At 37.9% G+C, this 23,361-nt stretch overlaps 1 protein-coding gene across 11 annotated transcripts in view; it reads left to right on the top strand.

Annotated features, from left to right (window-relative positions):
- The window catches only part of CDH18 (cadherin 18), a 502,361-nt gene that overhangs the window by 244,864 nt on the left and 234,136 nt on the right, over window positions 1–23,361 (top strand). For 2 of the 11 annotated variants that reach the window (XM_050331019.1, XM_050330975.1), the window contains exon 1: window positions 11,278–11,394. The exons of 8 other annotated variants lie outside the window; for them this stretch is intronic. The gene's annotated coding sequence lies outside the window, so the exon portion shown is untranslated. Of the gene's footprint in view, window positions 1–11,274; window positions 11,395–23,361 lie in introns of those variants that run through there. One more of the 11 variants, XM_050331028.1, reaches the window with a different exon arrangement.

Here is a 23,361-nt window from a genome sequence, read left to right as displayed (position 1 = left end):
AGGAGATTGTAAATTCAAAACCAGAACCAATTTCACTATATAGATGATTGGCTTTCTTTTCATTGTAGAATACAATTAACATTTGTGTTGAGTATAGCTATGATGGAAATCTCTTTTTCAGGTATTAGTGTGAATTTCTGTAGGAAAAAAATTCTTCACTGCTCTGAATGCCAGATGTCTTTGCCTTCTGTTATATTCACCCTTCCAGAACTGTTCACCCTTCGAGGAGGCCAAGGGCTGCATGTTTCCCTGTCCTGTTGTAGCGCTGAACTCACTGGGTAAATCTAACCCAGCAAGAAGCAAACCCTACTCATGGGAGGAAGAAGTGTGACCAGGTTAAAAAACAGAGAAAAAAAAAGCTGAAGAAAACTTCTGTGTATCAGCTATTGTCTTTCAAGTATAAGCTTTCCACATGGGCTAAAGCTATTAAAGTGTCTTTCCCTTGTGTGTATCTACTCCTGGGTTAGCTTGTGGTGTCTGGTGTAACGCATGCCATGCTAGCAGTTTGATTCCTGCCTACCCTGCTGTCCTCAGGCTTGAAGTGCCCCTTGGGATCACATCAGTACAGTGGAGTGGCACACTTTGCACATCATCTGGCTTCCCCCTCTAGGCTTGGGAAGGGCTTTGGACAGCCTTAAAAGGCATCTGCTCTCAAGCAGTGTTTCTGTTTCTGGATTCTTCTTCCTTCCCCTTAGCAGTATAAAGACTTTAGAGAAATTCTGCTCTTTCCATACAGTAAAGTCTGAGCTGTCCCCTAATTAGTTTTGAAAATGCATGTTCTGTAACAGGCTCTTTGGACTTAACGTTTCCATAAAAGTAACAGAAGCATATAAATAACTAACACCAGATAAAAACTGATTTATCTTCCAACTTTGATGATACTTATGAACCGTTTACAATAGATAGGCTTAAAAAACATGCACTGCAGCACAAGCAATGAAATTAGAAAATACATTATTATTTAAAAGACTTAGGTCTTGGACATGGAAATAAAATCCTAAATTTAATAATGTCCATGTTGGAATTTAATAATGTCTGTTTATTAATACTGATATTGTATTGGGAAAAAAAAGAACAATGCTGAAAATTGATTTTGGCTATTCATTTAGGTTATGGTGATGTACTGATTCCATTAAATTCCACTGATAAAAATATTTTTAGATATAGTAAAATGTAGCATGCAAGTAAGGTAAAAATCAAATTAATATTAAATGAAATTAATATAAAATAGAATAAGCTTAAAACCTATGAAATACAACAGTCCACATACTGCAAGTATTACAAGCAGTGAAATGCTGTAGACATATATTTTTGTATACTATACACTGAGTTTTTATTTACAACAATGAAATTTCAGTTTTATTGAAGCATTTAGAAGAATGAGAAAGGATCAGTGATCTATAGTCCTATTTTAAAAAGGACTGAAAGGAAGTAATAAATAAACTTTTAGCTTTGAAAAACTTGTTATTAAATGTTTCTATATTATTTTTTTTAAAGATCAACTGGTTAATTATTCCTTATTAATCATAATTTTAAATAGTGTTATGGGTCTAGATCATGCTTTTCTGGTACACTAAAAATAAATACTGTAAACCCAGTACATTTTTTATTGCATAGTCTATTCTTTGAATCCATATAGCTAAGTCTAGTCCTTTTATTTTTTTCCTCATTGCTGATCCCATAAAGCTAAGAATTTGACTTGATAGTCTTTAGCACAGCTAACTGAGAATAGAATTTTGTACCACATGAGAAATGATACTGACTGTTTCATTGTTTGACTCTGGCATGCTGAGCTATTGTAGGTGACTAACTTGGAAAATATTTTTATTATTGTCAATATAAGGAAGGAAAAAGAAAGAACTGGTCTGTTTTTAAGATACGTAGCTTAGTTTTGCAGGTTGGAAAAAAAAATAGATTTAAAGACCTCCTCAAGGCATGTCTTACTCAAAATTAAGTTGAATTGCTTAGGACTTTGGCCAGTTAAGTTTTGAAAATCTTGAAATCTATTGAAAATCATACTGTAGTAAATCTCTGAGCAACCTGTTCAAGTACTTAACCTCACTCCCTGTGAAAAGCCATCTCCTTGTGTCCAATGGCAGTGTCCTTTATTGCCCCTTGTGACCACTGTCCCATTCTGTTACTGTACACCTCCCAGGAGAGCCTGGCTCTGTCTCTGCTACTACTTCATTTCTGGCACTGGTACACTGTGATTAGATCTCTGCTGTGTCTTCTTTCTCTTCTTCAGGCAAAACAGGCAAAAGTCATGCAGTCTCTCTAATCTTGCATCATCCAAGCCACCTCAGTGGCCATGCCTCAGCTTGTTGGAATTCCTTTGAATGTCATCCCATCCTGACAGTGCATTAACCACTTCCTCCAATGTGGTTTCATCTGTCATCTCGCATACTGTCCTACTGTTCATGTAGTTGACAAAGATGCTAAATAGTATCTAGACCACTCATGAGAAATGTGGTTCTTAAGAGTCTTATAGTCAAGCCAGACTTTTACTACCTTATGTTCCATCCAAACCATAAGCCCTTAGTTTGGCTATGAGGCTACTGTTGAGAGAAAATGTCAAAAGCCTTACTAAGGTCAGGGAAAGATATTTGCACTGCTATGTTGGTCTATATTCAGTTGTTTCACCAGAGAAGACAAGCTGATCATGCAAGATTGGTAAATCCATACTTACTATTCAAGTCAGGTTGCTGTCCACGAGCCTGGACAGTCTTTCTAGGATTTTCCCTATAAATTTGGTAGGGATTCAAGTAAGGCTGACGAGGCATTCTGTGGATCTTCCTTCTTACCATTTTGGAAGATGGACATGATTTGCATTTTACAGTTGCAAGGGAATTCCTCTGCTTGTTTAATAGATAACAGTGTGCACTTGCAGCCCAGTCAGTCAACTCTATCCTGAACTGCATCAAAAGAAGCATGACAAGCAGGTTGAGGAAGGTGATTCCACCCCTTTACTCTGCTCTTGTGAGATCACATCTGGACTACTGCATCCAGCTCTGGGGCCCCCAACAAAAGGACATGGACTTGTTGGAGCGAGTTCAGAGGAGGGTGATATAAATGATCAAAGGGCTGAAACACTTGCCCTGTTAAAACAGGCAGAGAGTTGGGGTTGTTAAGCCTGGAGAAGAGGAGGCTACAGGGAGATTTTATTGTGACCTTCCAGTATCTAAAGGAACCTACAAGTTACGATAAGGGCATGTAGTAATAGGACAGAGGGTAATTAAGTTGAAAGAGGTTAGATTTAGATTAGTTTTTCACTGCAAGGGTGGTGAGGCACTGGTACAGGTTGTCCAGAGAAGTTGTGCATACCCACTGCCTGGAAGTGCTCAAATCCAGGTTGAAAACCTGATCTAGCAGAAAGTGTCCCTGCCCATGGCAGTGGGGTTGGAACTAATGACCTTTAAAGGTTCCTTCCAACCCAATCCACTCTATGATTCTACAGCAGAGAGTATCTCCCCAGGGATGACAGTCACTCCACTCAACACTGCTGGATGCATCCTGTCCCATTTTGTATTTCTCCAGTTTACTTACATACCACTAACATGCCTGAAAGAATGGGATATTTTATTAATAGATGGAACAGATTTCCTCAAAAACTACTGAAAGCCAGTAAATTAGGTTACCAAATACAGGAGTCATTAACCATTAGGAAAAAAAAAATTACAAAGGGAAGTGGCTGATAATCCATTTCTTCAGTTTCTTACACAAAAATTAGTACCCTCCTGGACTATATGTATCAATCAAAGCTCAGTTGTTAGGCTTACTACTAGAGAAAGCGAGTGGAGTCTCTTGTCTTGTCTTGCACATTACTGTTATTTAATGTTCCTTCTTGGCTAGAATCTATAGAATTGCCATTGCAATAATTTCCTCAGGGGGAGCCACTCTTCAGGAGTTTTGATTTAATGGCAGAAAGAAACAGAAAACAGTAACAACAGTTCATCTAATGTTATATCGAAAGATAACTGACAGATTCTACTTTGTGAAACACTTCTTTCATTTGGAAGATATGGGATTAAAAAATAAAATACTTTAGCAAGCCTTTTTAAGGGAATAAGGCTTTATATGATGTGTCTTTCCTACACCTTTAGTGAACAGATGGGTAGTAATCGATTATGTGTACAATTGGGGCACTAAAGAAAATGTTGTCATTTTTTCCCCTGCTAGCCATTTATCTGTTTAATTCTTTGACATAACAGAGGAAATGTAACTAAATGCTCTGTTTTAATTAAAATGAAAGTAAATTTATTAGTGAGGGAAACTGTGTTCTGTTTATGCTTGGGGAACAGAACAAACATATGTCTCTGCTTCATTGTTTGTCACCATCTAACATGAGGTTATTTCTTGTTGCTTATTTGGCCTATTAAACAGATCATACTAGTCATAAACGTAATTTTTCCTAATTCTAACTACTTGTAGTGAGCAATAATAATTAAATGGCAAAAGAAAAGCACATCTGAGAAGCACTCTGGTAGGTGGTGCTTTTTTAAAAATAGCTAAATAAATAACAGTCATGACATTACCTACATGGAGATGTAGTTGGCTGGTGGAACTGCAGTGTTTCTTCAAGTGAAAAAGAAAGAGAATAAGACTCTCATTTCTATTTCTTCAGTTGTCTTATTGTCTAGCTAGAGGAGTGTAACAGAGGAGCAGCAGGGAGGGTCTTTTGCTTTGGTGATACCAGAGATTTATCTCCAGTGGAATTTTAGAACCTTCAGTAAAATCTTATGACTTCTCACTTGTGCTAAGCACACTGGAGGGTGGTATGCAAATGCAAGGCCAGGCACTGCTGAATAGGAAGGACGCTGTGCCTACACATTAGCCTTTACAGGAGAGATTCCCCACCAGCTGCAGTGCATTAAGGGTGACCCTGTGGACTGTGCTTATATGTTTTTGAATCTTGTTTTCTCATTTGACACTTCTAAATGAAAGTGTTGTTCATCTAAGATTTCAGAATTTGGAAGTGACCAAGAAGTTTACCTTTTGTTTCACCTCCCCTCAGTTTCTTCCTCTTTCACAAATCTACTCAGATTTATCCTTTTTCCAGTTCTAATTGGAAACTAGATTAATCCAGTTAATAGAAGCACCAGAATTAGACATTAACTGATACTACAACTCTATACTAAACACAGTTGTCCCACAAGGTGTAGGCAATTCAGCAATTAAGAACTCTAATAAATGGTTCAGTAATTTTCAAAATTCAGCTTTGGTCTTATGTTGGTGCTCAATATAATTATGAAATGTGACTACTACAAATATAGTGCAAATTTGTACCAATGAGAGAAAGAAGGCCAACAGTATCCTGGGTTACATTAGAAGAACATCAAAAGCAGGTTAAGGGAGGTTGTCCATTGCCTCAGCCCTGGTGAGACTCATCTCAAGTGCTGAGTGCAGTTCTCAGCTCCGCACTACAAGACACACAAGCATGTACTAGAGGAAGTCCAGAAAACAGTCATGTACATCATTAATGAATCACAACAAACACCATATCAGGTGAAGCAGAGAGCTGGTGCTGTTTGGCCTGGAGAGGAGAAAGCTCTGGGGAGGTCTTACGATAAAAATACCCACTGAAGCAGTGAAGGTAAAGAAGAGTAAAGCAGACTCTTCTCAGTGCTGCCCACTAACAGGGCATGAAACTATGAGCACATATTGCTATATTTAAACATGCCATTGGTCCTATACCTCTTTGGAAGGAGCAAAACAATATCTGTATTTACCCTCATATTGGCAAGAAGTACTAAAAAAAAACAGCTGTAACAACACACAGATATGATACAAGGAGTATAGGATACAGTACAGCATGGAGGACTGCTAAGCTTCAGTGAAGATTCTATATCCAAAAATTACCCTGTTTTTCCTTAACATACCTTCATGCTCCAGCATTATGGTTTCAATGGAAAAGATATCCTCACTTCAATAAAAGTCTCATCATTGTCTTGCAATATTTTTACATTTCTCTTTTTTTTTCGATCTCCTGTTAGCCTCTTAAATGTTGAGTTTAAGAAAGGCAATTTCTTTATCTTAGTAAACATAAAAGGTACATAATATGCCCCAGAAATAATGTCCTTTAGGATGATATTATGAAAACCTGTCTTTATAACGTCCCAGGAGCCTTTGCTTGTTAGTGTTTTCCTAACTCTAAGCAAAAATTTATTAAAGCTCCTGTCACGGTGGGAAAGAACTCTGTATCACTTTAAGCTGAAAGAGTAAAACTCCACCAAATATAATACTCATAATAAAAAATAGGACATATTTGTATCAGATATTTTATATAAATATAGAATATCTAAATAACCATTTGCAATGATCCAGAGAGAACTTTGACGAGGATTTAATAGCAGTCTGTGAATGAAAAAAAAGTTTAGTTTTGCCTACACTAGTTTCAGGAACATCAGGATATTTTATTACCAGAGTTAAACTTACAAAAATGCAGCCTTTTAAACATAAACATTTGTTACCAGGAAGCATCCCATTTTATACTGGTCACTGCATGATCTACAGTTACAGAGTTATATTAGTTTCCTAGGAAACATCCCAATTAAGCAAGTTTCTTGATTGAGTGGTGTGTATTACATATGCTGGTGTGAAATTCCACAGGATGGGCAGAAAGATCTACTGATGTCTGAGTCAATCACTTCAATGCCTTCAGCTGAGTCTTCTTTCCTGTCTTTCCCTTGCTGTTGTGATGCAGAGACTGAGAGACTGACACACCATGCAATTTTTTTTTGGCCCTTTATATATTTTTCTGTGTTTTCCTGCATTCAGAGAAGGACTGATTAGCTCAGTTTTATGGTAACAGGTAGCAAAATGCCAGTTATTACATTGCTTTCTTCAAGTCCTGTCAGTATATTTTACCTGCCATTTCATGCAATACTAAAGACAAGCAACTATATTATCACAAGTTTTCTGTGACTGGCAACCGTTATTGGCATCATATATCTAGGAACAGCTGTTGTTGTTTCATTAGAAAATACTCCAGTGATGCTTAGTGTAGAAGGAGCCAAGGCAGTATCAGTTGTGCCGTTCCCTTTGCAATTAGTATTGTGTAGAATTTGCTAACCTATATTAAAAATTTACTTTTTCTAATCAACCATTTAAATTTTTTAGAAGAAATGCACGCCTTATAGAATATTCTGAAAGACCATACACAAAACAAATTGTCTTAAACCTATTCCCTCTGTATATCTCTGCCAATTACCAAATTTAAAAAAAAAAAATAAAATAAAAATACAGTAGAGGCATTATCTGTGAACCCTCCATAGACTCTTCATTAGAAACATGAAGATGGCTCAGTTGTGCTTTCATCCAATAGAATAGTTAAAAATTTCTGTCCCACCATTTTGTATCAGAAAATGAAAAATTTGATTGCTGTGATCTACTTCAGTATGATTTTCTGTTAGAAATCCAAAGATAGAAATGCAACAGTATTGTGAATGCATTTGATTTCAAAATTATTTTTGCCATTTTATATTTTACTACTTTTAGTAAAATTGCTAATTCCAATTATTGATATACATTTTTAGATGATAGTTTCTAAATAACTGTCATTAGAGGATCACATACAAACTTTTAGGACAATTCATTTCTGCATATAGTGGTAGTTGTAAGAATATTTATTAATATGGCAAATAAAAAGTGTTTATCTAATAAGAGGAGAAACAGAGATTGGAGGGAGTGTCAATGTTCTTAGACATATTGCTGGGACTGGTTGTTATGCACTGTGGTTGAGAACAAAAATAATGATTTGTGAATGTAAAATTGGTGGCAGGCATTGGTAGAATCCTTTGTTTTTACCCTTTCAATCTAGGAAAAAGGGAAGCAGTTTATAATTTGTTTGTAAGACTGGAAATTTGCTGCTGGCAGTGGGGGTAACTGTGTTATTCCCTGGTGCTTTTGAATAAGAGCATAAAAATTCCCAGTATGATTTCTCTCAGTGTGTGAGCAGAGGTTCTTGGCAGCAACTGAGCTAATTCTCTTCAACTGCAGCTATTAGAGTACACGTGCCTAAGAACAAGGAATAGTTGGACTTGAACTTGGACACATCCTTATCCCAATATGATCTTAGCCATTCCTAATGTATCCATCTCAGGTACAGGAACTTTGTAATCTATAAATGACCTGGAATCTTCATTACGTTATGTATTAATGAACCACTTAGTCTTTTTATAGCTGGTTGAATGTTAGCTGGATAATTAGTTCTCTAGCAGTTACCTGCAAGACAATCAATACATGTTTAGCATATTAAGCACCAACAAAGAGAGACTGGTTTTGTGGGCATATCCTTTAAATTATTAACTGAAACAGCAGAATAATATATATTTTTTTTTAATCTGTAGAAACTAGTTTCTTTTTGGTACAGCTATATGTGCTCCTTCCTTACTAGTCTACCTCTTCAGTACTGCTCTTAAACATATAGCAAGTCCATAAGTTAGAATGTACAAAAAGAGCCCTTTCTCTTTTTTTTGCCCCTCTAATAATTGTCACAAGCTCTCAGGTATAGGAAGGGGACTTAGTGAATGTGATTGGCAAAGTTCCGTGTTTTGATACACTGCTAGAATTGTGTAAATCTGATGGATTCCCACGGTAAAACCTATGCACACAAAAGGTTATATCCAAATTTCCCTGGAATTCCTTTGGCCCTACTGCTGCAGTCCCAGACAGTAACTTCATTTTGAGGTTCTTTTCACGAGTCTTACTGTCCCCATGACAAATTCAGATTATTTTAGCATTCGAACTGATGAAAGGATCGACCTAACATCAGTAACACCAAATCTCAGTATTTAGTCTTAAAATGTAGGCTTAAAAGAAATGTCAGAGTTCATTGAGGCTAATGTTTTCAAACTGTCAGCTTTTTCCTTGAAATAGCATAATTTTGAATTCTTAAGAAAATCTTTGATCATTGTATATCAAATTAGCCTGCAATACCGGTTATAATCTTTTTACACGGATACTCTCCTGCTGGTGAGAAGTCTCTGAAATGCATCAATACAAATGTATAGGCATGTTTGTTTATATATATATATATATATACACATATATAAGAAGAAAGAACTGTAGATTTTCACTTTTTAAATGGTTTTCTGGAGCATCAAGGCTTCCCTCTACTTGTCATATTTCTTATTGCAGAAACAAATGAGTTGATGACTTATACTCTATCTGGTGAATATTCATAAATTACTGAGAAAAGACCTTTAAATAAAACACGTTTTCATCTGTATCCTTGGGTTATTACACCTAAGCAGCATGTCATCTAATGGTAGGCAGGCTGAAAGGCAACCCTATATTTTCTCTCTTTTATATCATGCACTGACGAGGGAATCTTTGGAGGATGGTGTGACATGAATTCTTTATCACGTGAAATTGTCTGGACCCTAAGAGAATGAAAGGGAAGGTGTGCCTTTTCATTCCTTTTTTCCCTCCCTTTTCTCCCCTTCACGTTACTAACGTAACTATGTCCCTGAAAGGGAGATTTGAAATTTACTTCTGCCATAGTGCAGTAAAACAGTGAAAGCATCTGGATAAAAGCAGCCCATCCCCCGGATTATGAGATCTGAATCTGGAGCTTTGCACAACCTAACAGAAGTTGCATGAGAAAGAACATTCTGAAGACTGTGTATTAAAGCATTGATTCATATGTGCTGCAGTTGCAAGCCAGAGGACGTATAAATAGCAAATTGAAACAGCTTCTATTTCATTCCCTCCAAGAGCTTACATCCCCCAAATTCAAACAACTTGCTGCTTTTGCCTCCAGTCCCCTACCCTGCTAGAGAAATCATTTTTAATGTATATCGCTGAGCAGCTCAGAGCAATTTTGTTTGAAAAGTTCTCAAAATCCAGCAGTCTAAGTCATCTCAGTGAGCAGTGTTGTTCTTTCCATCCGATTTGGTGTAACAGCTTCCCTCTTGGTTACGTTAAATTGTAGAATTACTCTTTTAAGCTCTCCTTTTCAAATGTAGATCATTGTACATACATGAGGTACCTGTCGTTTATACTTCAGATGCGGCTTCTGACCTTTAATACACACACCAAAAAAAAAAAAAAAAAAAAAAAAAAGAGGAGCTTTCTTTTCTTCCACCCTGCCATTTCCTACCAGAGCTTTGGGACTCACACATGCTCTGGTTTCATGGTTTACTCCAGGGTACACATTCTGCTCGCTGGAAGCAAGGTTTCTTTGCACCAGGAGGGTGGGTATGTGCCAGGGCTTTCACTTACATGTTAATTGCATTTTTTTATACACTGCCTTAGCAGATTGGATAAGCAGAGTCTGACACGACTGCCCCATTGCTGAAACCCTGAATCAGGAGACTGCCATTAGTCTTAATTCATAATAAGGTGTGTTCAGAATAAAGATGTTATACAAGATTTTTGAATGACTTTTGCATCAGCCATCCTGCCTTGATCCAGACCAGCCTGAAAGGGCACAAATTAGCCATCAACTTACAACCAGTGGTGTAGTAATATGAATATAGGGGTGTTAGAGGGCAGGAAATCTTTAAAGGAGTGGGGCTGATCTGGAAGGGGCCAGCTTGCCAATGTGACGCCTCCTGTGACCCATCAGGACTGGAAAGAGGCATTAAAGGGCACAATTCAATCTGAATCTTACAGCCACCGCCGGACCATGTGGACGGCTGATGAACGAGCTGGCAGTGGAATGTTTAGCAGGCTGTGACGACTTTGCACAGAAATCGGAAAATTTATCGCCGGCTTGCCACAGCAGTGCCGTACTGCCCGCTTTCGGTTGTTCGCCCCTTCCCTGCACTCCCGCCCGCTCGGCAGCGCAGCCCTCCCGGCCCCCGGCCCCCCTTCCCGGCACCGAATTTAAGGGCTCGCTGTCACCAAGCCGGAGCCGTCCTTCTTCTGCAGCTCAAGCACGAAAGGGGGGTTTTCGCAGCCGCTGCGCAGTTGCCGGACAAAGATATTCCTGTGCCCGAACACGGTGGTTAGATCGGTATGGGAGGATGGGTGGAAGGATGAATGAACCGACGGACGGATGGTTGGATGGATGGATGGATGGATATGCCTCTGTCCGAGTGCCGGGGCTGGCCGGGGTCTGCCATTGCGCGCAGGAGGCTGCGTGCGGCCCTGAAGTGCTGGGGAAGGGGAAAACAGGGCAGGGAGGGGAGAAGCACGGGGGCGGGCGGGGAGGCGAGGCGGCGGGCGGGCGCGGAGCGGAGCGGGGCGGGGGCGGGCGGCGCGGCCAATCGCCCGGGCTGCCGGCGCTGCAGGATCCGCGGCGCGGGGCTGGGGGCTCCGTGGGACGCGGAGCTGGGGCCGGGTGCCTCTCTGAGGACGGCGAGCAGCTGTGCCGCCAGCACTGCGAAAAGTCCCCATTTGCTTCTTATAAATTAAGAGTGCCTTGTCACCAGTTAGGGCAAGTCAGCCAAGGTAAGGCTTAAATAAAATGACACTTTAATATGTGGCAACATGGATATTTCTGAACAGCGGTACTGCTAACACAGCCTTTTAAGCAGCGCAAAATATTTCGTGCAGTAATGCTATCATAGCGGGTCCACAACCTGTAATTTGTCTGTGTTAAAGTTACCGCTGGTAGGTAAGCCTTACCCTTGTGGTGCTCTAGAAACGTGTGTGCTTATCCGAGGCAGTTGCAAAGGGACCTGCAAAATACAGGCATAGAAGGGTAGCGGCGCTCTGTGTATGTGTTTGTGTGTGACCGTGTTTGTAATACCTACAGTTCTGCTCCTTAACTTACGGGGATAATGTGCAGATGCATTTTAATGGGGACGTTAGGCAGATTCTTTAGCTCAACTCACATATGTGAGCATTTATTTACAATAAAAAAGCATGCCATGTCGAACTGTATGTGAAGAATGTTAATCTTCGTATTTGAATAGCAGTTTCAGGTTGGCTTTTGGCTTTGATTTTTTTTTTTTTTTAACATGATTGTAGTATTATGTGATAAGTGAAGATTGAAATTGCAGCAAAAGACCTCCTGCAGATACCCAACTTTACTTTTTGTAAAGGGCACTGTAAATAATGCACAGCCAGAAATAAATCCTATCTTAATTTCCCCCTAGCCCACCCCAACAATACCTTTCTTAATGAGCAAAAGCTACTATGTGCTATTATGTTCACATTTTGACCAATTGAACTGTCAGTCCTCTGGAACTGAGTACTTTGGCAAGCAAAGAGTTCCTCTGGATGACTTCACTAATGTGTATCTTTGAAAACAACATAGTGCTAAACCCGTGTGTGTGTGTTTGTGTGTGTGTCAGTTGTGCCTGGGAGAGTCAGTTTTGTGTACATGAGTGACAAGATACAAGAAGGACAGGGTACAGAAACCAATGAAACATGGCAAATGTAGATGCCTGTATGTTTTTCTCTCAGTGGATCTCAGTAAAGCAGTCTGAACATTTCTTATATTTTAATGTAGTTCATCATTCAGGTTAGGGTTTGGGGTAAATTCAATTTCATGTGCATCAATGCCCCATTAGTTTTTCATGATCAAAAGAAATACAATGGAAAACACAAGTAAAATTATGACTTCAGTTAGCACAGGTAATAAAACCACTGCCTCTATTCAAGGTACAGAATTACTTTTCATTCCAAGACACTAAACATAGCTTCTACATTTCCAGATCTTCACTTCTGTACTGCAGTCAACCATACACAGTGGTGTGAAAACACTGAAGCCTTCCTTCTGCATTAATTATCCTTCTACTGAATGATAGTAACTGTTTGTTGTCGGGAAAAATATAAAATTAATTTAAAAGTTTGGCATATATTTGAAATTTTGCCTAACTGTAAAGGTAAGAAGACTGATTTAGAGAAGTAACTGAAAGGCTTCCTTACCTTCTCCACTGCCTTTGACAGAACATTTAATTTCAGATACTTCTGAAGAAGACATGGGATGGTGTAGTTACCTAATGCAAATTAAGGTGTGGCTGTTTTTGTTTTTTTTTAATAAAAACAATCAAACAGGAAAAAAATAATCCCACAAACAAACCCATTCATTGATACCTGCTTTTTCTAAAAGATGACAATAGAAATAGTGTGTCAAACAGCACTTTCCTTTAAATAGGAGCAAATCTGGTGCCCAAGCATGGCTTAGGGGGCACTATGTTTCTGGCTGAACAATTTACAGATGAGATTGAAAACCAGATTCCTTCTCTTACAGCTGCTGAGGATCCTATAGGGCTTCTCTAGGACAGGGTTGTTGACTCTGCTGTTAGGACAAAATGCCAGTCAGAGTTGTTGTACTTTGTCCAGTTTAATTCCTGAAGTAACTTAATTTGAGAGCACTGTTCTTTACTACCCACATTAAAAGTGTTGTTTGGTGGTTTTGTCCTGCAATGCAGAGACTGTAACTCGACCACTTTGTTCGTTCATGCTATGCTAATTCATAGTAATAGTTCTGGTGAACATATGCAAAGTTATAAAACAATGGGGGATAAATGTCTTCAACATCCAAAATTAGTGTACCAGAGTGCATGTGTGCATGCCAGAGAAGCACAGTTGTTACTGCACCAGTACTGACATTCCTGTGACATTTCAACCTTTATCTCAGACTGATAAATGAGACTTGAAAGGTATGAAAAATTCTGTTAAGCAGAGCTCCTGCTCCTGGTTAAGAACTACATTTCTGCTAATACAATTAGCACCAAGAATTATCAGTCTTAACAGATTGAACAAAACCAGCAAAATACCAGTGAGTCATCTGTACCATGCAGATGAACATGAGCTCGTATTTGGACAGATAACAGCTAGTTAGCCCTGGCAGACCTGTCCTCTAAAAGGACCTAAGCTAAATCAGCCATCATGACACCATGGGCCACAGTTGGCTTACAGGCAATGCAAAATAAAGGTGGCAACTGACACAGCAGGAAGGGGAGGAAATGCATAGCAAAAACCACTCGATGATATAAAATGATTGTATTAATAGAAGAGATTCTATTCATCTTCTCCTAGAGGAAGGATTTACATATGCAAAGACCACAAGAGGAAACCATATCAAAACCCCAACATTGCCTACAAAGTTTATATATAATCTAACATGTATATCTCGCTAGCATTAATTATAGTAGAAAACTGATTTTCCTTGATCAATAGTGCTGTAGTTTAAAAAGTGTGTATATAAGGAGTGATAAATCAGGGTGAAGTGTTTCAAGTTAACCATATACTTGATGGGCAGTCTTAGACAAGTCCCTAAAGCACTCTGTAACTTCATATATGACACATTGCATGATAAATATAGAATGAATATTGCATGATACTGTTTTAAGGAAATATTGCAGAACCCAATACTGAAGTGTTGGTTCTCTGTTACTCTATTACTTGGTTTTGATTGATACAAAGTTTTGCTATCCATTTCCAGCAAACAAAACTCCATGGAATTTGAAATTTCAAAGAATGGAAGTAGAATTTTTACCAAGCTTCTGAACTGGGAGCAAAAAACCCCTTGTAAGGGAGAGCAAAGACTGACAGAATAAGATTTTTTTCCTCCAAAAACAGCTTTTATCAGACAAACTGGTAATACTGAGGTGCTTTAAATAATTTTCCATTACCTTTTTTTGGACTGGTTTTAATATGCACATGAAGAATCAACAGATATTTAGAAGAAACCAGTTTGGGATTTGAAAGGAGTGCATAAGACTAATCTCCTATTTGGGGAATGGTTTTTATGGGGAGAGTGAGTTTTTTTTTCAGGTTTGTTTTTTTGTTTGTTTGTTTATTTGGTTTTTTTTTAATCATGTCTTTGTTCATTAAACACAACCAGAAGAACACAGTTGTGTAAATTTATAAGTCTTGACAACAACTTGGTAATATTTGCACATCTGCAGTTCTTATATAATGAAAATACATTTAGCAGATGTTTGAGGCCTGTAAGGAACATGATTTTGCTTGATGGCAACTGTCATTTATATTTTTGTGGAATTAGTTCAAACCTGAGCAGAGTTAATGTGGGGGAGCCCAACTGGTTCTAGGCTCTCAGTATGCTCAAATCCTGAAGATGGAACTTCTTACACCTGGCAGAGGGTTAACCACGGACAGTGGGGACTGTGACACAGTGGGTTTCCTGTGAGGAATGTCAGCCTATTGTGTTAGGACATGTGGCTGTATGTCCAATCATGAGTTGTTATGAAGTGGTAAACCAATGCTGTGTGTACATGTGTCACCTCAGAACTGTATAAAGGTAGCTGCACTGTTGCAATAAATAAGCTGCTGGTATCCTGAAACCCATGTCGCCTTCCCGCCTTGACCACGACAAGTTAAGACTGGGTTTGTTATCACAGAAATAACAAAGCACTATTTTACAGTTATAAACTTTACTCCCCAGTCCTTACGAAATTGTTTTCTTCTTTTAAGCTGATATTCTTGCAAAGGAGCATGTATTTTGGTCACAGACATATTTTTCCATTCTCACTTCACCTTACCTAGGTTTCCATATAATTTATCAAGTGCTTACATGGACAAATTTTAAAGGCTGTTTGTGAAATGTGGTGTAAAAATACCCAAGCTTGCTAAGGTACTAGCTGCACTTCTACCATAAGATTTTAGCAAACTGTGAGATTTTTTAGGTTTTGTGATACTGTACAGTCTGTAATATTGAACACTGAGATTACTTTACAAGAGGGATCAGTTGCATTGTCTTGACTTAGCAGATGGGCAGAGTGAGGCAGTAGGTCTATCAGGCTTTTCCTTAAGACAATCTGTTGGATGTGGAAGTGGGGGCTGCAGTGTCCCCATTCAGGTCCTCTGTCAGATGAGAGCAGTGGACTAGGCACTGTAAATCAGATGTCTTCAGGTTTTTCATGCGCTTGGGCAGTCTTGCACTTTGATTGTTTTGACCTGTTCTTTGGAGAAACCTACCTCTCCCTGCTACTGATACTGAAGTACATGCTTAAGTGTAGGTGGTCTAAATACTGCTCATCATGTGGGCACTACGCCTATTGAAAACAACCAACTCTGTATTTGGTATTTACGGGTATATCATAGAATCATAGTATGGTTTGGGTAGAGAAGGACTTCTAAAGATCATCTAATCCAATACCCCCTGTCCTGTCATGGGCACAGCTATCTTTCACCAGACCAGGTTGCTCAAAACCTTGAGCCTTGAACACTGCCAGGGACAGGACATCCCTAATTTCTCTGGGCAGCCTGTTTCAGTGTCTCCATTATGCACTGTATTGTTTCATAATTTATTGCCACTGAACCCTTACAGTCACAGTTTTGGGTGTGTATATGGTTACATATGCACACATATATTCTTTAAGAAGGTACAAAGAAATGAATATGAACTTTAAAAAAAAAATAAAATACAATGCTTGGTACTGTTAAAAGCATGTAAAAATCATTGGTCACATTGTTTGGCATTAGACTGAGCTAAGTCTTCTTATGTTCACAGATGGGAATGTGCATTTTCATAATTATATTAAATTATTTATTTGAATTCTATGATTAGTCAACTTTACCAAATTAGTAATATATTGTTACACAAAAGTTATAAATTTGGATGTGAATTCTGTTTATTCCACATCTCACTCTTGTTGCATGCTGGAAAAGCTGTGAATGATAATCTTTTTGTTGAAGAGGTTATGAAATGTCTTTCATTTTCAATAATTATACCTTGTCCAGGAGAAATACTCTTGTTCTGTCTTGTACTTGTTAACAACATTTCTGTATTGGGCAGTTGTTAGAACAAGGCTTAAGCTGACGCTTCACATTGGAGTGGGGTGAAATTTCTCAGGCTTGCATTTGGTTGAACTTTCAGTCATGTTTTGTTGTTGATGGTATGAAAATTGACAGAATAAATAAAAAAAATGGCAGTATGGAGACAATCTGTATAGTTGTAGGGCAAGCATTTGAGATATTCAGAGCAAGGTTTGAAGCTCTGTCTCAGTGAATCCTGTACTATTTGTAAAGTATAAGTGTTCCTTCAGTAGAGAGCCTTCCTATCATTAGTAAAAATTTAATAGTTTAGCAGTGGTGGCAGGACAATAGTGGTTTTAATAATTGTGAGGGTGTTGGAGTTCATATGCATGTGTTTTTGCATATTTGAAGGAAAAAGTAGTTGCTAAAAAGGAAGTAGCTCCTTTAGTTTGTTCAATAGTGAGAAAGATTTCATTTGACTGTTAGAAGGTATTTTTAACACTGATATATTGTATTAGCACCTGGGAACTGCTGACTCTTCTAAGTGTAAAACCTTGGCTTTCAGGAGAGGTGAAATAAAACTAGGGCATATGAGCAGCACTGTAGCATGGCAGCTATTAACTGCTCATGGAACTGCCAATATTTAAAAATAAAAAGGAAACTAATTTATGTCTGGATTACAGTCCTCAATCACTATTTATTTTATGTTTTACATTTGGTCTTTCAATAAATAATAAGCCTTCTTACTGGAGTAATAAAAAAAAAAGGAAGAAAGCTACACATCATTTATTACATGCAATTTCCACACACTTTCCTGATGAAGAACATTTCTTATATATTTGCTGTTCATTAAAGCATGAATTCTTGCATTCATATTAGGGAATTTGAGCTCAGAGTTATTATCTTGCTTATTCAACCTAGAGATATCTTAAATATTTTTGTATTTGCATGGGAGAAGGTATAAAATAATTGGTTCATTTAGCATTGTATGTTAAGTTTGGGTTTTGTTTTGCTTTGTGGTTTTTTTTTTTTAAGTTATGAACCATCTAAGGTTTCTTTTAGAAAACTGCTGAAGTGTAGCATTCATTCTTATTAATTTTCAAAGAATGCACAACTAACACTTTGAAATCCAATGTAACTTTGTACTAGACACCCTTCTAAGTGTTTTTGGAAAATGGCAAGGCAATCAGCAAGCTAACGTTTTCAAGTGGTGCTCTACATTTCTAGCTGGTTGAGCTTCTTTCAGTGTCAGGTAAAGACTGTCAGCGTATTCACAGTAACAATTGATTCATACAAGGTCTAGTGTTTCCTAAACTAGATTTGTCTGTTATTCTGTGTATTCTCAGGACAGCTATTCTAGGTATAAGTTTCACAGCACATTAACACAGTGAGTGCACCAGAGTTGTCTCATGCAGCAGCGTGGTGGGAAGGTAGTTACTGTTCCTGGAGCAGATGATGTGACCTGCTGCCACAAGTCCCTTCAAGCAGCAGGTGCCTCATCCTAGGTGTTGACCAGACATATTATGGGCATGCAGACTACACATGGCTTTTATATAAGGAGTGGATCCCCAGTGCCGGTGGACTTCTGTGGTTCAATCCTGAGCTTACCCGGGGATGTAAGTGCAGTGGTTTGATGGTGCATGTCACTTTTGTGCTATAAATTGGGCACCTTGTTTAGAGGGCTTAGGGGGAGTGATCTTGTTATATGAATATTGTCTTGTAGGAGGCCTTTGTGTTTCTCAGATCCCACTCAAATCATCAAATCATTCAAATACCAAATCACGTCATTCAAATACCAAACGTGTTTTATACTATCAGGGAAAAACATAATGTCAGAGACCTCTCGGTTTGTTAAGAAGGATGTAGTACATGGATGGATATGTGTTACTAGAGAATCTAACCTCAGAGAGCATAGAGGAGCTTATGGAGAATGTATGCAAGATTATTTAGCTTTTCTGAATAGTCAGTTCTTTTCAGTAGGAAAGCTTCAGGTCACTGCTTTCCTGTAGGACTTGTTGGTTTGTTGGTTGTTTTTTTTTTCTTGGGTTAATTTTCTGCTGGATTAGAGTGCTATGGTGTTTTATATAAAGTTTTAGCAAGTTCTGGATCTAAAACAGTGAAAACTGGGAGAGCAATAGGCTGGATGTGAGGAAAGAAAAATAGGGCACTATTATTTTGATAATCTTTCTTTAACAATGGGGCAGATGAATGGAAAAGATGACCAAAGGGATGGTCCTTTGTACAGACGTTTGTAAAGTGGCCTGCTAGGTGGAAACCTATTTAGGAGGTTTATAAATACTTCCTGGATATAAATATAAGGAGAGCCAGCAGGAAGACTGTTGTTGACTGTGTAGCCTTACATTGTGACTTGAAGGCCAAGGAACTTGAGCTCTTGCAGACTATATATACAGGTCAGATGATGATTGATTTCCTAAAGCTATTAATGGCTACTGTGTTACTGAAGTCAGTTTTACCTATGTTGTTACATTATGGTAGTGTGTTTGGTTAAATATACTATGTCATGTCAACATGTCTATAAGTTTCTTAATTCTGAACCAAGACAGGAGAAGCTCCCATTTATGTTTGTTTGGAAAATTTTGTTTGTTTACTTGATTTTAAGAAAAAAAAAAGGTATTACGTTCTTGGAATGCGGTGGGTTTACTCCACAGGACCATTATGAGATAATTTTGATCATTGTATTATAATGAGCATTTGCTCTAGTCATTGTGGAGTTTAGTATGTCTTAATGAGTGTTGTGACTCCCCTGCAGAGCAAAACTCAAGAATGTCCCCATGCATGCGGTTCATTTAAATGAATGAGTTACACATATTGGGACCTGTGTGCACATCCTTATTTGCAACACATAGCTATAATTTTGCTTTTAAAAGCAAGGCATTACTTTTCTTAACTTTACAGAAACCCCAAAACATGAATGCTTCTATAGTTAGCATTCATATTTCATACAAGGTGAAATATGAGTGAGTTTCACTAAAACACTCTTGTATTAAAGGACAACTTATACAATTTTGTTCACAACTGAAATGTATTCATTAAAGTTATAGCTCACAAGTTAATGTGATTTGGTACTCGACCCCATTCTAAATCTACACTTTTTAGATACAGGTTTATATTTTTTGAGAAAAATTAATCAATACTTAAATAGGAAAATGGCATCTGTAAACTAAATAGAGGAACTTTAAAATAGAATTATTTTTTGTCTTCTGAAGATTGGCCACATTCTGGCATCATTGTATTCAGGAAAACGAGAATTGGAAACTGAATGCTATACAGATTGACTAGTAGACAAAGTCTTAAGCCTGTCAGTCTGTCTAGTCAATCTTTGTAGGTTACTGGCAATCTCGCTGTGACACCAAAGTTTTTGATAATGACACTTCTGTAACGTCCACATACGGTGTTAGCCCTAAAGGGAAACACTGTGCTCTTCTCTATCATCTCCTGATGTTGCCACAAAAGCCAGCTTTAAAGTGAGGCAGTCATTTTGAAAAATATTGTTTTATTAACATTAAGACTTAAAAATATTAACTGATTTTATGAATTAGCAAAATTGTTCGTCCTTCACAAAACCTTAAGGGTTTTTTTATTATTCTAAAAATTACAGTATTAGTAAATTCAAACTGATAGACAACTTTTTAATCAAACTATTCTTTTATTTTCTGTACTCTTCCTCTACTGTATCATTTTTATTTGAGTATCTTTTACCATCCACAGAGAATTGCAAGACAGAATCTACTGAATTTATGAGTACAGAGCAATTATTTATTGCCTGATAAAAACAGTAAGGCTCACCTATTCCCAGGCAGAATGTTATACTACCCACTAACTCCAATGTGAGTTCCTGCAGAGTTGCTGAACATCAGATAGCTACCAGTCAGGTTGGCAAGTGTGAACCTCCATTGCATCTGAGAATGGGGCAGTTGTTATTCTTGATGAGTTTTTTGTCTTCCCAACTCTCCACTTTTCCCTTCATGTTTTTATACTTTTTCAATACTTTTTTCATGACTTTTCATTATTGCCCACTCTGTATTTTCGCTTCTGACTTTATTTTAGCTCTAGCTACATTACAGGTCCAAGTTCTTCTCTCCGTTTTGGTAGAGTGCTCAATAAACCTGGCATTAGAGGAAATTTGGAAAAAAAAATTATTTAGTATCATTGCAGAAATAAAGAACTTCAAGTGGATATTTTAAACAAATTTGGCCCCATTTCTGCAACAACTGTGAACACACATTGTCTGCAGGAAATGTTATTTTATGGACGGCACAAAAGGATTGGCCTTTTAAGCTCCTGTCTCTCCATGTATCTCATGCCAGTGAAAGGAACTGTTGTGTACCTGATGTGCAATTCTGTTGAGTAATTTTAGCAATTGGGTAAAAAGGCCAGAAGGGAAAGGAGAAAGGACATAAAGTAAAGAATTCAATAAAGAAGTAAAAGTATGTAATTTAAGAAAGAGATTTAAACCTTTTTCTTTTTTTATGATACAAGAAAAGAAGTGCATGACTAAACGTGTGGTTTGCTCCTCTTGTAGTATTGTTCCCAATTATTGTAGGAAAGGTATCAATTAGAGTCAGCTCCTTTATACCTTCTTATCTTATTCTTTTCACAAGATGTAGTTCGTTTTACAGGTTGCCACATAATGAAGTTGAATTTTTTTTTCGCCCTTAAGAAGCTATTTATGCAGTAGATATCTCCCTCCTAAAGAGGATTACAGGCTTAGACCAAATAATCAGGGTTTGTAAATACTTTGTATGATATTATAAGCAATATACTAGATATTGAAAATTATGCATATCTTTTGCTTAATTTTGGCATACTGAGTTGGATTTCAACCTTGAAATATATTAAGACCCTCAGCCAAGGGCCTCAGGTTTTGTTGATACTTCTGCTCAACAACACAGGAAGAACTTCTGCAATGGAGGTGGCTTCTGTTGGCATTAATCTTCCCATCATATTGACAAAGGGACTTCTGCACAACTACCATCATTATTCTAACCTGAATAAAGTGCACTGAAAATTTGTCTTAGAAAACAGGTCTTTGCAACAAGGTTGACATGAGGACTTATTCAAAAAGTCGTCTTCAGATGTATACATCTCATTTTTGGATGAAGGATATCACTCTTGTACCATCTGCAACAGCTGTTAACAGTTGTACTGAAATAATATTTACAGATATAGGAAACTGTTCATCCAGTTGCTAGCATCTGCCTTTATTATGATAAAGAGTTTTCTTCTTGCTATGAGGACTAAATGAATTCTGCATGTCAAATCTTTGCATAAATTAAGGGAAAGAGTTCTACTAACCAGACTAACTTTTCAACATTTTAAATGTACTAAGTTGAAAAACATGAATCTTTCTTACAGCATAGCCCAGTTGAAAGCTATCAGTTTGGTGTTGGGGGTTTTTTTGGGTGTTTTGGTGTTTATTTGTTTTTCTTTCATTTCTGTTTTTGTGTTATGTGTTCCCATGCAGATATTTCCTTTGTCTTTGACTCTATTTCTTATTGCATAAACAAATACTTTCATTTTTATTTGGTTACTATGCAAGTTGTAAATAACTGTAGCAAATGCACCATCCCCGTGTGTGAAATCTCAAAAATATTGTTATTGAGTAGATTCCCAAAGGCCTTGTGAGGCTGGTATCTTAACATTTATTCAATCTGATCCTCTACAGTTTGCACTTTTTCAGTTCAAAAGACCACATAATTCTCTACTGCCTAAAGGCATGAGAGACTGGTTTTTCTCACAAGCAAAATGAATAGGTATTTTCAGCTCCCTCCATTTTGTTTAAAGTTTGTCTTTGAAAGCTTAGGATGATGAATTTGAGATTTCCTTTCAGGCACATGCTTATTTCTTTCCATCACTTATATTTTAAGGTTATACCTTTCACTCCTCATTGTTCAAGTGGAGTAGAACTCTTCTTTGTCAGGTAGCACAGACAGACTGCAGCACTACTTTTCCTTTTGAAGACCTTTTTGTACCTGACATGTCTTGTAGGAACTTTGATGTTGCCTAATTGGAATCTTGGAAGTGAAAAAATAAATAACTGAATGAAGAGATGAGCGGCAGGCCTAAGGTTGTACATAATCTCATTTTGCTTTCAATCATTCTTCTATTCTTATGCCTTAGAGTCAGGTAACCCCCTAATACTATTGCTTTATTTAGGTCTATCACCCATTCCTGAATTTGAGTCTCTCAATTATCTGTCTCCCACACTTTGAACTCAGAAGCACCTGAATTTGCATTTGTCTTCATGGTCCCTCTTAATCCTGATGCAATCTTTTAACTAGCCTCCTTTTTAATGTCTTACTCTTCTTGAACAGTTATTTTTCATCCTGTCTCATCTCCTTGTCTCTCTTAGTTTAGGCTTAAGTTTCTTAGGACAGGAATATCTGTCTTAAAACTGTATAAATACCCTTCACACAGAGTTCCGCAGAAGTCCTGCAGAAATAATTTGGCATTACCCGGCACAGTGCTGCAACCCATCTGCCAACAGTCACACAGAAAAGGACATGGGGATCTGGTGGGCAGTGAGTTACTGGTGAAGCAGCCACGTGTCCTCACAGCAAGGAAGGCTTCCTGATGGCTAGGCACAGCAGTAGGGTTGGGGCAGGGGATTCTCCTCTTCCATTGCAGTGGGACAGCTGTGCCCTTTCTGCAGTGCTCCAAAACAAGGAGGTCAAGAAAATGCAGTGGTGACTGGGAGGACCCTGAGGTTCTGGAGGATTGCCA

This window comes from Myiozetetes cayanensis, unplaced genomic scaffold, assembly GCF_022539395.1.
Source record: "Myiozetetes cayanensis isolate MyiCay16 unplaced genomic scaffold, myiCay2020 scf1, whole genome shotgun sequence".
NCBI classification, from domain to species: domain Eukaryota; kingdom Metazoa; phylum Chordata; class Aves; order Passeriformes; family Tyrannidae; genus Myiozetetes; species Myiozetetes cayanensis.
Note: the sequence above shows the minus strand (reverse complement) of the source record. Positions and strands in the feature narration are given on the sequence as shown.